The following is a 15,933-nucleotide window of genomic DNA, read 5'->3' on the forward strand; positions in this document are numbered from 1 at the left end:
GATAAAACCCTCGAAATCAATACCGGATAAACCCTAAAGATGGGGTTTATCAGTCAATAAGGTGGACCCGTTCTTTAATTTCCTTGTTCTTATTTTTCTTTTTTTCGTTCCTTATGCTTTATGTTTTGTCTATGTTTGTGTCTTTATTACATGATCATTAGTGTCTAGTGTCTATGCCTTGAAGTTATGAATGTCCCATAAATCCTTCACCCTTCTTACGCTTGATTCAATTCCTTATTCAGCAATAAGCCAATATGAGTCTAGTACAGATATTTGTTACTGAATATACTTCTTAATATAGATAATATTAGAATATCCGTTAGAATATATGCACATAGATATATCTATTATCTACATATCGACTCATTAAAGGACAAAAAATTCGATTTACCTAGTGAAAAAACATATAGTTAATAAAAAAGTTTATTGATATTAGATTTGATTTTGAATGATATGATATCGATGTTATCATATCAATGGAATTTGAAATAAATTCAAATTTGTGCCAGAAAAGCGTCTTGCGTGTAATGTATCCGAGATTTTTTTTGACTATTCCCACCCTTGAACTTTCCAAGACGAGACTTTTTGATCTTTCAACCATTTAATGTAACCATTCGAATATTATTGAACTATTAATATTCTTTTGGGAGCCCCCCCACAAAAAAAGGGGGGTTCACTTTTTTACATATTCTATTTAATCCAGAGTGGTATCTCACTGATGGCTCGGGCCCCCCCGGAAGGAGGCCTTCTTCGCCCTCGGGATTCAAAACCTTGTGTGAAGGAAAGGCTGTCAAAGTCGTTGACCATTAATCCGGTTGAAGGACAAATGGACAGTAAATCAACAGAATCGAGTTGTTTGCAGGATACGGATTCGGCAGTCGAGGAATCCAATCCTTAGAATTACCACTGCTTAGCTTTCAATTCGCCTTTGACCATCAAATGAAATGTGAATAACCCGCCCCCCCTCTTTGAAACAAGGGGCGCCTCTGGTGTGGAATAAAATAAATACATTTTTTTAGTAAATTTTTTATCATTTCTGTATTTTGTTTTTAGTTATTTTATTCAATTTTATCAATTAATACAATATTCAATTTTCCAATTTGAATTCAAGATTATTGAATATAATATTCATTATATTATATATATTTATATGCAGGATCGGTTGCTACGGGTTTCACATTCATGTGAATCAAGAGATTGGCTTGAATTGAAAGGCTTTCCAACTAGCCATTGTACCTGAGCGAGAAGTCCTTTTTTACACGAGATCCATAGATAGGAACATAGTAAAGAAAGGCAGAGACCATAAACTGGAAAATGTTTCTAATTGCAAAAGAATAAGAAGTACATGAATTTCGAATTCTATCTTGAAATTAGTTTAATTATTTTGATGTGGTGGCAATACTTTTTGTTTTCTGAATGAATGCTTGAACAGTGCATATTTTTTATAGTGAAGTTTATGAATGTTAAAATTGTTGGCTCTTGAAAGAATAATGAAAAAAGAGAAATGTTATTGATAATCTGAAAAATCATAAAATTGATTCTTGAAGCAAGAAAAAGCAGTGAAAAATAAAAAGCTTGCGAAAAAAATTTGCGAAAAAAAATAAAGAAAAAGAAAGAAAAAGAAAAAGCAAGCAGAAAAAGCCAGTAGACCTTTAAACCAAAAGGCAAGGGTAAAAAGGATCCAAGGCTTTGAGCATCGGTGGATAGGAGGGCCCAAAGGGATAAAATCCTGGCCTAAGCGGCTAAATCAAGCTGTCCCTAATCTTGTGCTTGTCATGAAGGTCCAAGTGAAAAGCTTGGGACTCAGTGGTTAAAGTTGTGATCCAAAGCAAAAGAGTGTGCTTAAGAACTCTGGACACCTCTAATTGGGGACTCTAGCAAAGTTGAGTCACAATCTGAAAAGGTTCACCCAGTTATGTGTCTGTGGCATTTATGTATCTGGTGGTAATACTGGAAAATAAGATGCTTAGGGTCACGGCCAAGACTCATAAGTAGCTGTGTTCAAGAATCAACATACTAAACTAGGAGAATCAATAACACTATCTTAATTCTGAGTTCCTATAGATGCCAATCATTCTAAAGCAAAAAGCTACAAGTCCCGCTCATCTAATTAGAACTAAGCTTCATTGATATTTTGAGATTTATTGTATATTCTCTTCTTTTTATCCTATTTTGTTCTAGGTTGCTTGGGGACAAGCAACAATTTAAGTTTGGTGTTGTGATGAGTGGATAATTTATACGCTTTTTGGCATTGTTTTTAGGTAGTTTCCAGTATATTTTAGTCACTTTTTAGTATATTTTTATTAGTTTTCATGCAAAATTCACATTTCTGGACTTTACTATGAGTTTGTGTGTTTTTTTGTGATATTAGGTATTTTCTGGCTGAAATTGAGGGACCTGAGCAAAAATCTGATTCAGAGGCTGAGAAAGGACTGCAGATGCTGTTGGATTCTGACCTCCCTTCACTCGAAGTAGATTTTCTGGAGCTAAAGAAGCCCAATTGGCACGCTCTCAATTGCATTGGAAAGTAGACATCTTGGGATTTTCAGAAATGTATAATAGTTCATACTTTGCCTGAGATTTGATGGCCCAAATTGGCGTCCAAACGCCCATCAGAGACCCTTTTCTGGCGTAAAACGCCAGAACTGGCACCAAAACTGGAGTTAAACGCCCAAACTGGCACCCAAGCTGGTGTTTAACTCCAAGGATGGCCTATGCACGTGAAAGCTTCAAAGCTCAGCCCAAACACACACCAAGTGGGCCCCAGAAGTGGATTTCTGCACTATCTACTCATTTTCTATAAACCTAGTTTACTAGTTTAGTATAAATAGCACTTTTTACTATTGTATTCGGGTCTTTGACCTTTTGGGGAGTTCTTTGAACCCTTTTTGGAGGCTGGCCATTCGGCCATACCTAGATCATTTTGTTTTTATGTATTTTCAACGGTGGAGTTTCTACACCTCATAGATTAAGGTGAGGAGCTCTGCTGTTCCTCATGAATTAATGCAAGTACTATGGTTTTTCATTCAATTCACACCTACTTCTTCTCCAAGATATACTCTTGTTCTTAATTCAGTTAAGTTAGACTGAAGGGGTGACCCGTGACAATCACCCTCTATCTTCAGTAGTCGCTTAGCCAAGATCCGCGTGCCTGACAACCACAAAGCGGTCTACATGATGTTCAACGTAGTCATTGGATGACAGCCAGAGTATATTCTCTTGGGTCTCTAATCAACGATTCACATCGTCTCTCCTGACAACTGAGCATCTGAATATGAGATTAGGATCTTCATGGTATAGGCTAGAATCAATAGACAATATTCTTGAGATCCGGAAAGTCTAAACCTTGTCTGTGGTATTCCGAGTAGGATCTAGGAAAGGATGACTGTGAGGAGCTTCAAACTCGCGAATGTTGGGTGCAGTGACAGTGTGCAAAAGGATCAATGGATCTTATTCCGACGCTAGTGAGAACTAACAGATGATTATCCCTGTTGTAGCTGTGCCAGGTATTTTTCATCCGAGACAAGAAATCTGACAGTTGATTAGACGTACAGAGACCGTAGCCGGACCATTTTCACTAAGAGGATCATACAGCTTGCCATGGAAGGGAGCACGCATGATGGGATGAAGACAATAGGAAAGCAGAGGTTCAGGAGCAACAAAGCATCTCTAAACGCTTATCTGAAATTCCCACCAATGAATTACATAAGTATCCCTATCTTATTATACATTTTATTTATCTTTTAATTATCAATGCCTCATAACCATTTGAATCCGCCTGACTGAGATTTACAAGATGACCATAGCTTGCTTCAAGCCGGCAATTTTCGTGGGATTGACCCTTACTCACGTAAGGTATTACTTGGACGACCCAGTGCACTTGCTGGTTAGTTGTGCGGAGTTGTGAAAAGTGTGATCACAATTTCATGCACTAACATTCAATCAAGCAATAGAAATTATAAAACACTAAACTCATCAACCAAAACTTCAAGAAATCAAAATTGCATATATTAACAAAATAACTTTAACTAGAAGAAAATGTAGCAAGAGTAGTGTAAATTCAAATGGGAGTTAAATAGTACTTACAATGAGATGAGCAAAATCCAAGATCAAAAGTAAAAATATAAAATCCTACAATGAAAATTAAGTAAAACCCTAAGAGAGCATTTGAGAGAAAATAACTCTACACTACTCTAACTCCTAATGTGTTTTCTATCTAATGGTGAGCTCCCTTTGATATGGAATGATGTCCCATTCATATAGCACTCCAAAATGGCTTCAGCACTTCCAAAATTGGGCCAAAGAGCCCCATAAATCGCCACGTGCTTCATTAATGAAGTCACGCACTGGGACTTATGCGTACGCACACTTGCTGATTTTTTCACTTGTGCGTACGCACAGAAAATTGTGCTTATACACACTTGCTGATTTCTGTACTTGTGCGTACGCACACTTGACTGTGTGCTTCTCCTTCATTTTCTTCATGTGTTCTCCCTTCTTGCATGCTTCCTTCCACTTTTGACTAGCCATTCTTGCCTTTTGGACCTAAAATCACTCACAAAACAAATCACGGAATCGAATGGAATAAAAGTGGAATTAAATTGCTCAATTTAAGCACAAAAATGCATGTTTTCACATTTAGGTCCAATTTAGGGATAAAACACAAAAGTATGCTATTTTGGTGATTAAGTGTGAGTTTATGTCATGAAATCCGTCCAATTCAAGCAAAAAATTATCATCAAATATGGACTCATCAATTCCTCCACACTTAAACAATAGCATGTCCTTATGCTAAATATAAACAAGGAGAATGATCAAAGGGTAAACAACTTATTGAATGCAACTATCTATATGCATGCAGGTATACTATATACTATCTATATCTATCTATACTATAGTGTCCTATTGATTTGGTAAAAACAAACAATCAAATTTTCAATCAAGACTATGGACACATAGGGCTTAAAACAAAAAAATAATTCAATGCAATCAAAATCCAAAAAATTGATTCGAATTTTAAAATGAAGCAACTTGCAAGAAAACATAATAAGAGGTGTGGAAACATAGAATTGAGTAATCGAACCCCTCACCGGATATGTATGCACTCTAATCGCTCGGTGTTTAGGGTCAATTTACTCAACTCTTCCCTAATCATGCTTTCTAAAATTTGTTCTTCATCTAACTAATCAACAAATGTTCAATGTATAAATACACTTATCATGAGGACTTTTCATAAGGTTGTAATGGGGCTATGGTCAAGGTAAGGGTATATATGGCTAAGTGAGCTAGAATTTGAATCTTTAATCAACTTAAGCTCTCACCTAATATATAACAACCTATGTAATTCTAACACAATACCTAGCTACCCACAATCTCACTTTTTTACATACTCATGCACTCTTTTCAATCACAACACATATGCATCGTTATTATTACTCTTCTTTGGGGCATTGTGTCCCCTTTTTATTTTTTTCTTTTCTTTTCTTTTTCTTTTTTCTTCTTTTTTTTCATCAACAATAACATATTATATACCAAAGGAGAATGCATATGGTTCACTTAATTCATACATGAGAATGTACCCCAAATTTCTAAGATTTTCAAAAGAGACAAACCATATTTTCATCAACCAAATTTTCCAAACTTTTCCATACTTAAAGAACACATGCACTCACTATCCTAAACTAATCAAAGATTCAAATAGGAAGATTAATTGTTTTCCACTTAAGATTAGTGATGTGGTAATATAAGGAACAAAAGGGAATTAAAAAGGCTCAAAGTGGCAAACAAAGGTCAATGAAATGGTAGACTATTTGGGTTTAAGTGAGCTATAATGAAATATGGCATCAATCACATAAAAGCATATATATATATATATACTAAATAATGGACATATAGAATTAAACAAACTAAAGATTGCAATCATAGAGAAGAAAACAACACACAAGAATTAAAATTATGGTAAAATGATGTAACCATACAATTAGGCTCAAAACTCACAGGTCGTGTGTTCTTACTCAAACAATGTTCCACATAATAGTTCAAGCAAGTTTAAAAACAATTTTCCGAATCAAATCAATGGAACGCCCTAAAAGAAATTTCTTGAAAATTTTTGTTGTTTTCACTAAAATTATTTCCTATATATGTATGTATGTTGTGATGAATGCAATTTCAACATTTCCTAGTTCTTTTCCTAATTTCCAATATCCAAAAACCATTATGAACAATTAAGACAAAAATTGAACTAGACAATATACTATTCGCATCATCCAATCACAACTTCTATCTATAGAATATAGACCCATCAAAAAATGCAAATGCAATATATCAATATATATATCAACTAAAATAAAGGTGCGATAGTAAAAAATACTAACAAATATTCACAAAAACATAACTATCAGAACTAGAATGCAAAATGTTCAGAAAGAGAAATTTATGCCCCAAAATTACGGATCCTCCCCCACACTTAATTGTTACACGGTCCTCTGTGCATGAACACAATCTGGGGAGATAGAAGCTTTAATTTCCTCCACCTTCAGCTTGTGGATGCGGGGGCTCGGGTTGCATGGAAATTGCCAAGTCCAATGCATTCTCGGAATCTCCATCCTCGGTGTCCTCCTCTACCTGTTCCTTGCCTTTACGGCTCATGCTAAAAAGGAATGAATAGAGCATAGTTAAGAATCATAAGGCAATTGGTACAAAATGGCAAAGGAGGTAAATACAATATATACTTGGACTTAATAGAAAATAGACAAGCATTTAATTGAGAAAGTTTGCATAGTAGTTTGGTATGATAAAAGACAATGTGTGTATTCTAAATGTGCACGGTTAGAACACACACATTGGCCGGTTAAAACGGCAACCACACAATCAAAAATTAAGCATGAGTTCTTCAATTAAACGACCTAAGTTGCAAGCAATAGATGAGCATCAATGAAAGACAAGCAAGCTTAGGCAATTACAACAAGAGTGAATTGAATTTAGGAAATATTGGATATTGAAATTATGCAAGTCAAAGCGCAAGATTAATAAAAGTTAGCACAACAAACAATAACTAATTCAATAATGAAAAGAAAACTACTTATTCTTCCTTAAGAATAATGAAATAATCACATGGATAATGTGCTTGTTACAAAAAGGTGACAAGCTTGATAAGAATCAAGTTAAGTCAACTCAAACAAATGCAAAGCATTAACAAGAAACAAGGACGTTTTTATATGATTATATTGATTTAAAAACCATGATGAACAAGCAATTCAATTCAATTCACTAAATTCAATATGAACTTGTTCAAAATTTCACCAAATAGAAAATCAAATGTCAATTTTCATATCAAATTGGTGCTAGCAACTCAAAGTAATAACAAGTACATCATTGAAATTTCAATCCAAAATAGCATCATAATCATTCAAAAGTGCACAATTCTTGATTAGAATGCCAAATAAGAATATAGTCCAACACATGTGGTAGCTACAACACATGCATTAAACTAAAAGTTCATTCGGGCATTTTATCAAACAAATGATATGCAGTGCACATAATTGGTGCACGAAATTGTGATCATCAATGGCGCCGTCAACATGGTACGCTCAATTGCAATCTCAACTCTTTATTACAACTTCGCAAAACTAACCAGCAAGTGCACTGGGTCGTCCAAGTAATAAACCTTACCCGAGTAAGGGTCGATCCCACGGAGATTGTTGGTATGAAGCAAGCTATGGTCATCTTGTAAATCTCAGTCAGGCGGATTCAAAAGGTTATGGAGGATGAGATAAATAAAACATAAAATAAAGATAGAGATACTTATATAATTCATTGGTGAGAATTTCAGATAAGCGTATGGAGATGCCTTGTCCCTTCCGTCTCTCTACTTTCCTACTGTCTTCATCCAATCCTTCTTACTCCTTTCCATGGCAAGCTATATGTTGGGCATCACCGTTGTCAATGGCTACAGTCTCATCCTCTCAGTGAAAATGTTCAACGCGCTCTGTCACAGCACGGCTATTCATCTGTCTGTTCTCGATCATGTCGGAATAGAATCCAGTGATTCTTTTGCGTCTGTCACCAATGCCCCACAATCGCGAGTTTGAAGCTCGTCACAGTCATTCAATCCTTGAATCCTACTCGGAATACCACAGACAAGGTTTAGACTTTCCGGATTCTCATGAATGCCGCCATCAATTCTAGCTTATACCACGAAGATTCTGATTAAGGAATCCAAGAGATAAACATTCAAGCCTTGTTTGCATGTAGAACGGAAGTGGTTGTCAGGCACACGTTCATAAGTGAGAATGATGATGAGCGTCACATAATCATCACATTCATCAATTTCTTGAGTGCGAATGAATATTTTAGAACAAGAATAAGTTGAATTGAATAGAAGAACAATAGTAATTGCATTAATACTCGAGGTACAGCAGAGCTCCACACCTTAATCTATGGTATGTAGAAACTCCACCGTTGAAAATACATAAGTGATAATGGTGATCATTGGCTTCGGCCCCAGAGAGGAAACCAAAAGAACCAAGATGAAAATACAATAGCAAAAGGTCTTATTTATAGAGAACTAGTAGCTTAGGGTTTACAGAAATGAGTAAATGACATAAAAATCCACTTCCGGACCCACTTGGTGTGTGCTTGGGCTGAGCATTGAAGCTTCCATGTGTAGAGACTTTTCTTGGAGTTAAATGCCAGCTTTTGTGCCAGTTTGGGCATGTAACTCCCACTTCTGTGCTAGTTCCGGCGTTTAACGCCAGGCAGTCTTGAGCTGATTTGGAACGCCAGTTTGGGCCATCAAATCTCGAGAAAAGTGTGGACTATTATATATTGCTGGAAAGCCCAGGATGTCTACTTTCCAACGCAATTGAGAGCGTGCCAATTGAGCTTCCGTAGCTCCAGAAAATCCATTTCAAGTGCAGAGAGGTCAGAATCCAACAGCATCTGCAGTCCTTTTCAGCCTCTGAATCAGATTTTTGCTCAGGTCCCTCAATTTCAGTCAGAAAATACCTGAAATCACAAAAAAACACACAAACTGATAGTAAAGTCTAGAAAAGTGAATTTTAAATAAAAAATAATAAAAATATAATAAAAACTAACTAAAACATACTAAAAACATACTAAAAACAATGCCAAAAAGCGTATAAATTATCCGCTCATCACAACACCAAACTTAAATTGTTGCTTGTCCCCAAGCAACTGAAAATAAAATAGGATAAAAAGAAGAGAATATAAAATAAATTCCAAAAACATCTATGAAGATCAGTATTAATTAGATGAGCGGGGCTTTTAGCTTTTTGCCTCTGAACAGTTTTGGCATCTCACTTTATCCTTTGAAATCCAGAATGATTGGCTTCTATAGGAACTCAGAATCCGGATAGTGTTATTGATTCTCTTAGTTAAGTATGATGATTCTTGAACACAGCTACTTTTTGTGTCTTGGCCGTGGCCCAAAGCACTCTGTTTTCCAGTATTACTACCGGATACATCCATGCCACAGACACATATCTGGGTGAACCTTTTCAGATTGTGACTCAGCTTTGCTAGAGTCCCCAATTAGAGGTGTCCAGGGTTCTTAAGCACACTCTTTTTTGCTTTGGATCACGACTTTAATCGCTCAGTCTCAAGTTTTCACTTGACACCTTCACGCCACAAGCACATGGTTAGGGACAGCTTGGTTTAGCCGCTTAGGCCAGGATACTATTCCTGTGGGCCCTCCTATCCACTGATGCTCAAAGCCTTGGATCCTTTTTTTTTGAATTCACTGTTTTTTCTTGCTTCAAGAATCATTTTTATGATTTTTCAGATCCTCATTAACATGTCTCCTTTTTCATCATTCTTTCAAGAGCCAACAATTTTAACATTCATGAACAACAAATTCAAAAGACATATGCACTGTTCAAGCATACATTCATAAATCAAAAGTATTGCCACCACATCAAAATAATTAATCTGTTATAAAATTCGAAATTCATGCAATTCTTCTCTTTTTCAATTAAGAACATTTTTCATTTAAGAAATGTGATGGATTCATAGGACATTCATAACTTTAAGGTATAGACACTAAGACACTAATGATCATAAGACAAACATAAATAAACATAAGCATAAAAATTCGAAAAAAACAGAAAAATAAAGAACAAAGAGATTAAAAAACGGGTCCACCTTGGTGATGGCGGCTTGTTCTTCCTCTTGAAGATCTTATGGAGTGCTTGAGCTCCTCAATGTCTCTTTCTTGCCTTTGTTGCTCCTCTCTCATGATTCTTTGATCTTCTCTAATTTCATGGAGGAGGATGGAATGTTCTTGGTGCTCCACTCTTAGTTGTCCCATGTTGGAACTCAATTCTCCTAGGGAGGTGTTGATTTGCTCCCAATAGTTTTGTGGAGGAAAGTGCATCCCTTGAGACATCTCAGGGATTTCATGATGAGGAATCTCCTCATATCCATGAGTGGGATCTGTTGTTTGCTCCATCCTCTTCTTAGTGATGGGCTTGTCCTCATCAATGAGGATGTCTCCCTCTATGTTAACTCCAACTGAATTACAAAGGTGACAAATGAGATGAGGGAAGGCTAACCTTGCCAAGGTAGAGGACTTGTCTGCCACCTTATAAAGTTCTTGGGATATAACCTCATAAACTTCTACTTCCTCTTCAATCATGATGCTATGAATCATGATAGCCCGGTCTATAGTAGCTTCAGACCGGTTGCTAGTGGGAATGATTGAGCGTTGGATAAACTCCAACCATCCCCTAGCCACGGGCTTGAGGTCATGCCTTCTCAGTTGAACCAGCTTCCCTATTGAATCTCTCTTCCATTGAGCGCCCTCTTCACAAATGTCTATGAGGACTTGGTCCAACCTTTGATCAAAGTTGACCCTTCTAGTGTAGGGGTGTTCATCTCCTTGCATCATGGGCAAGTTGAAAGCCAACCTTATATTTTCCGGACTAAAATCTAAGCATTTTCCCCGAACCATTGTAAGCCAATTCTTTGGGTCCGGGTTAACACTTTGATAATGGTTCTTGGTGATCCATGCATTGGCATAGAACTCTTGAACCATTAAGATTCTGACTTGTTGAATGGGGTTGGTAAGAGCTTCCCAACCTCTTCTTTGGATCTCATGTTGGATCTCCAGATATTCACTCTTTTTGAGTTTGAAAGGGACCTCGGGGATCACCTTCTTCATGGCCACAACTTCATAGAAGTGGTATTGATGAACCCTTGAGATGAATCTTTCCATTTCCCATGACTCGGAGGTGGAAGCTTTTGCCTTCCCTTTCCTCTTTCTAGAGGTTTCTCCGGCCTTAGGTGCCATAAATGGTTATGGAAAAATAAAAAGCAACGCTTTTACCACACCAAACTTAGAAGATTTGCTCGTCCTCGAGCAAAAGAAGAAAGAAGAGAGTAGAAGAAGAAGAAATAGAGGAGACGGAGGGGGGCTTTGTGTTTCGGCCAAGGGGGAGAAGTAGTGTTTAGGTTGTGTGAAAATGAGGGGGTGAAGATGGGTTTATATAGGGGTGGAGAGGGGGGCTATGGTTTGGCCATTATGGGTGGGTTTGGGAGGGAAAGTGGTTTGAATTTGAATGGTGAGGTAGGTGGGGTTTTATAAAGGATGGATGTGAGTGGTGAAGAGAATGGTGGGATTTGATAGGTGAGGGGTTTTTTTGGGGAAGAGGTATTGAGGTGATTGGTGAATGGGTGAAGAAGAGAGAGAGTGTTGGGGTAGGTGGGGATCCTGTAGGGTCCACAGATCCTGAGGTGTCAAGGATAGCTCATCCCTGCACCAAGTGGCGTGCGAAACGCCCTTTTTGCCAATCCTGGTGTTAAACGCCGGGCTGCTGCCCTTTTCTGGCGTTAAACGCCAGTCTGGTGCCCCTTTCTGGTGTTAAACGCCCAGAATGGTGCCAGACTGGGCGTTAAACGCCCATTTGCTGCCCTTACTGGCGTTTAAAATGCCGCAAGTTTTTCCTCCAGGGTGTGCTATTTTTCTTTCTATTTTTTTCATTCTGTTTTTGCTTTTTCAATTGTTTTTGTGACTTCACATGATCATCAACCTATAGAAAACATAAAATAACAATGGAAAATAGATAAATATAACATTGGGTTGTCTCTCAACAAGCACTTCTTTAATGTCAGTAGCTTGACAGTGGGCTCTCATGGAGCCTCACAGATGTTCAGAGCAATGTTGGAACCTCCTAACACCAAACTTAGAGTTTGAATATGGGGGTTCAACACCAAACTTAGAATTTGGTTGTGGCCTCCCAACACCAAACTTAGAGTTTAACTGTGGGGGCTCTGTTTGACTTTGTTTTGAGAGAAGCTCTTCATGCTTCCTCTCCATGGTTACAGAGGGATATCCTTGAGCCTTAAACACAAAGGATTCTTCATTACTTGAATGATCAATTCTCCTCTGTCAACATCAATCACAGCCTTTGCTGTGGCTAGGAAGGGTCTGCCAAGGATGATGGATTCATCCATGCACTTTCTAGTCTCTAGGACTATGAAATCAGCAGGGATGTAATGGTCTTCAATCTTTACCAGAACATCCTCTACAAGTCCATAAGCTTGTTTTCTTGAATTGTCTGCCATCTCTAGTGAGATTCTTACAGCTTGTACCTCAAAGATCCCTAGCTTCTCCATTACAGAGAGAGGCATGAGGTTTATGCTTGACCCTAGGTCACACAGAGCCTTCTCGAAGGTCATGGTGCCTGGTGCGCGAAATTGTGATCACTACACAACTTTGCACAACTAACCAGCAAGTGCACTGGGTCGTCCAAGTAATACCTTACGCGAGTAAGGGTCGATCCCACGGAGATTGTTGGTATGAAGCAAGCTATGGTCACCTTGTAAATCTTAGTCAGGCGGACTCAAATGGGTATAGTGGTATACGAATAAAGCATAAAGATAAAGATAGAGGTACTTATGTAATTCATTGGTAGGAACTTCAGATAAGCGTATGAAGATGCCTTCCCTTCCGTCTCTCTGCTTTCCTACTGTCTTCATCCAATCCTTCTTATTCCTTTCCATGGCAAGCTTATGTAGGGTTTCACCGTTGTCAGTGGCTACCTCCCATCCTCTCAGTGAAAATGTTCCCATCCTCTGTCACAGCATATGGCTAATCAGCTGTCGGTTCTCAGTCAGGCCGGAATAGAATCCAGCGATTCTTTTGCGTCTGTCACTAACGCCCCGCCTGCTAGGAGTTTGAAGCACGTCACAGTCATTCAATCATTGAATCCTACTCAAAATACCACAGACAAGGTTAGACCTTCCGGATTCTCTTGAATGCCGCCATCAGTTCTCGCCTATACCACGAAGACTCTGATCTCACGGAATGGCTGGCTCGTTTGTCAGGCGAGCACTCGGTTGTCAGGCGATCAACCATGCATCGTGTATCAGGAATCCAAGAGATATTCACTAGAGCCTTGGTTGCTTGTAGAACAAAAGTGGTTGTCAGTCACCTTGTTCATAAGTGAGAATGATGATGAGTGTCACGGATCATCACAATCATCAAGTTGAAGAACAAGTGATATCTTGGACAAAGAACAAGCGGAATTGAATAGAAGAACAATAGTAATCGCATTAATACTCGAGGTACAGCAGAGCTCCACACCTTAATCTATGGTGTGTAGAAACTCCACCGTTGAAAATACATAAGAACAAGGTCTAGGCATGGCCGAATGGCCAGCCTCCCAAAGTGAGTTCAATCATAAAACATGATCAAAAAGCTTTTTAATACAATAGCAAAAGGTCCTACTTATAGAAAACTAGTAGCCTAAGGTTTACAGAGATGAGTAAATGACATAAAAATCCACTTCCGGGCCCACTTGGTGTGTGCTTGGGCTGAGCAATGAAGCAATTTCGTGTAGAGACTCTTCTTGGAGTTAAACGCCAGCTTTTATGCCAGTTTGGGCGTTTAACTCCCATTTAGGTGCCAGTTCCGGCGTTTAACGCTGGAATTTCTGAGGGTGACTTTGAACGCCGGTTTGGGCCATCAAATCTTGGGAAAAGTATGGACTATCATATATTGCTGGAAAGTCCAGGATGTCTACTTTCCAACGCCGTTGAGAGCGTGCCAATTGGGCTTCTGTAGCTCCAGAAAATCCACTTCGAGTGCAGGGAGGTCAGAATCCAACAGCATCTGCAGTCCTTTTCAGTCTCTGAATCAGATTTTTGCTCAGGTCCCTCAATTTCAGCCAGAAAATACCTGAAATCACAGAAAAACACACAAACTCATAGTAAAGTCCAGAAAAGTGAATTTTAACTAAAAACTAATAAAAATATACTAAGAACTCAACTAAAACTACTAAAAAGATACTAAAAACAATGCCAAAAAGGGTACAAATTATCCGCTCATCACAACACCAAACTTAAATTGTTGCTTGTCCTCAAGCAACTGAAGATCAAATAAGATAAAAAGAAGAGAATATGCAATGAACTCCAAAAACATCTATGAAGATCAGTATTAATTAGATGAGCGGGGCTTTTAGCTTTTTGCCTCTGAACAGTTTTGGCATCTCACTCTATCCTTTACAACTCAGAATGATTGGCTTCTTTAGGAACTCAGAATCCAGATAGTGTTATTGATTCTCCTAGTTAAGTATGATGATTCTTGAACACAGCTACTTATTGAGTCTTGGCCGTGGCCCAAAGCACTCTGTCTTCCAGTATTACCACCGGATACATACATGCCACAGACACATAATTGGGTGAACCTTTTCAGATTGTAACTAAGCTTTGCTAGAGTCCCCAATTAGAGGTGTCCAGGGTTCTTAAGCACACTCTTTTTGCCTTGGATCACAACTTTATTCTTTCTTCTTTTTTTTTTCGGTTTTTTTTTGCCTCTCTTTTTTTTTTGTATTCACTGCTTTTTCTTGCTTCAAGAATCATTTTTATGATTTTTCAGATCCTCAGTAACATGTCTCCTTTTTTATCATTCTTTCAAGAGCCAACATTCATGAACCACAAATTCAAAAGACATATGCACTGTTTAAGCATACATTCAGAAGACAAAAGTAATGCCACCACATCAAAATAATTAAACTGTTATAAAATTCAAAATTCATGCAATTCTTTTTCTTTTTCAATTAAGAATATTTTTTCATTTAAGAAAGGTGATGGATTCATAGGATATTCATAACTTTAAGGCATAGACACTAAGACACTAATGATCACAAGACACAAACATAGATAAACATAAGCACTAAAATTCGAAAAACAGAAAATAAAGAACAAGGAGATTAAAGAACGGGTCCACCTTAGTGATGGCGGCTCTTTCTTCCTCTTGAAGATCCTATGGAGTGCTTGAGCTCCTCAATGTCTCTTCCTTGTCTTTGTTGCTCCTCTCTCATGATTCTTTGATCTTCTCTAATTTCATGGAGGAGGATGGAATGTTCTTGGTGCTCCACCCTTAGTTGTCCCATGTTGGAACTTAATTCTCCTAGGGAGGTGTTCAGTTGCTCCCAATAGTCTTGTGGAGGAAAGTGCATCCCTTGAGATGAATCTCAGGGATCTCATGATGAGAGGGGTCTCTTGTTTGCTCCATCTTTTTCTTAGTGATGGGCTTGAGGTCATGCCTTCTCAGTTGAACCGGCTTTCCTCTTGAATCTCTCTTCCATTGAGCGCCCTCTTCACAAATGTCTGTGAGGACTTGATCCAACCTTTGATCAAAGTTGACCCTTCTTCATGGCCACAACTTCATAGAAGTGGTCTTGATGCATCCTTGAGATGAATCTCTCCATCTCCCATGACTCGGAGGTGAAAGCTTTTGCCTTCCCTTTCCTCTTTTTAGAGGTTTCTCCGGCCTTGGATGCCATAAATGGTTATGGAAAAACAAAAAGCACTGCTTTTACCACACCAAACTTAAAAGGTTTGCTCGTCCTCGAGCAAAAGAAGAAAGAAGAGAGTAGAAGAAGAAGAAATGAGGAAGAAGGGAGTGGCTTT

This window comes from Arachis stenosperma, chromosome 5 (assembly GCF_014773155.1).
Source record: "Arachis stenosperma cultivar V10309 chromosome 5, arast.V10309.gnm1.PFL2, whole genome shotgun sequence".
Taxonomy (NCBI): Eukaryota; Viridiplantae; Streptophyta; class Magnoliopsida; order Fabales; family Fabaceae; genus Arachis; species Arachis stenosperma.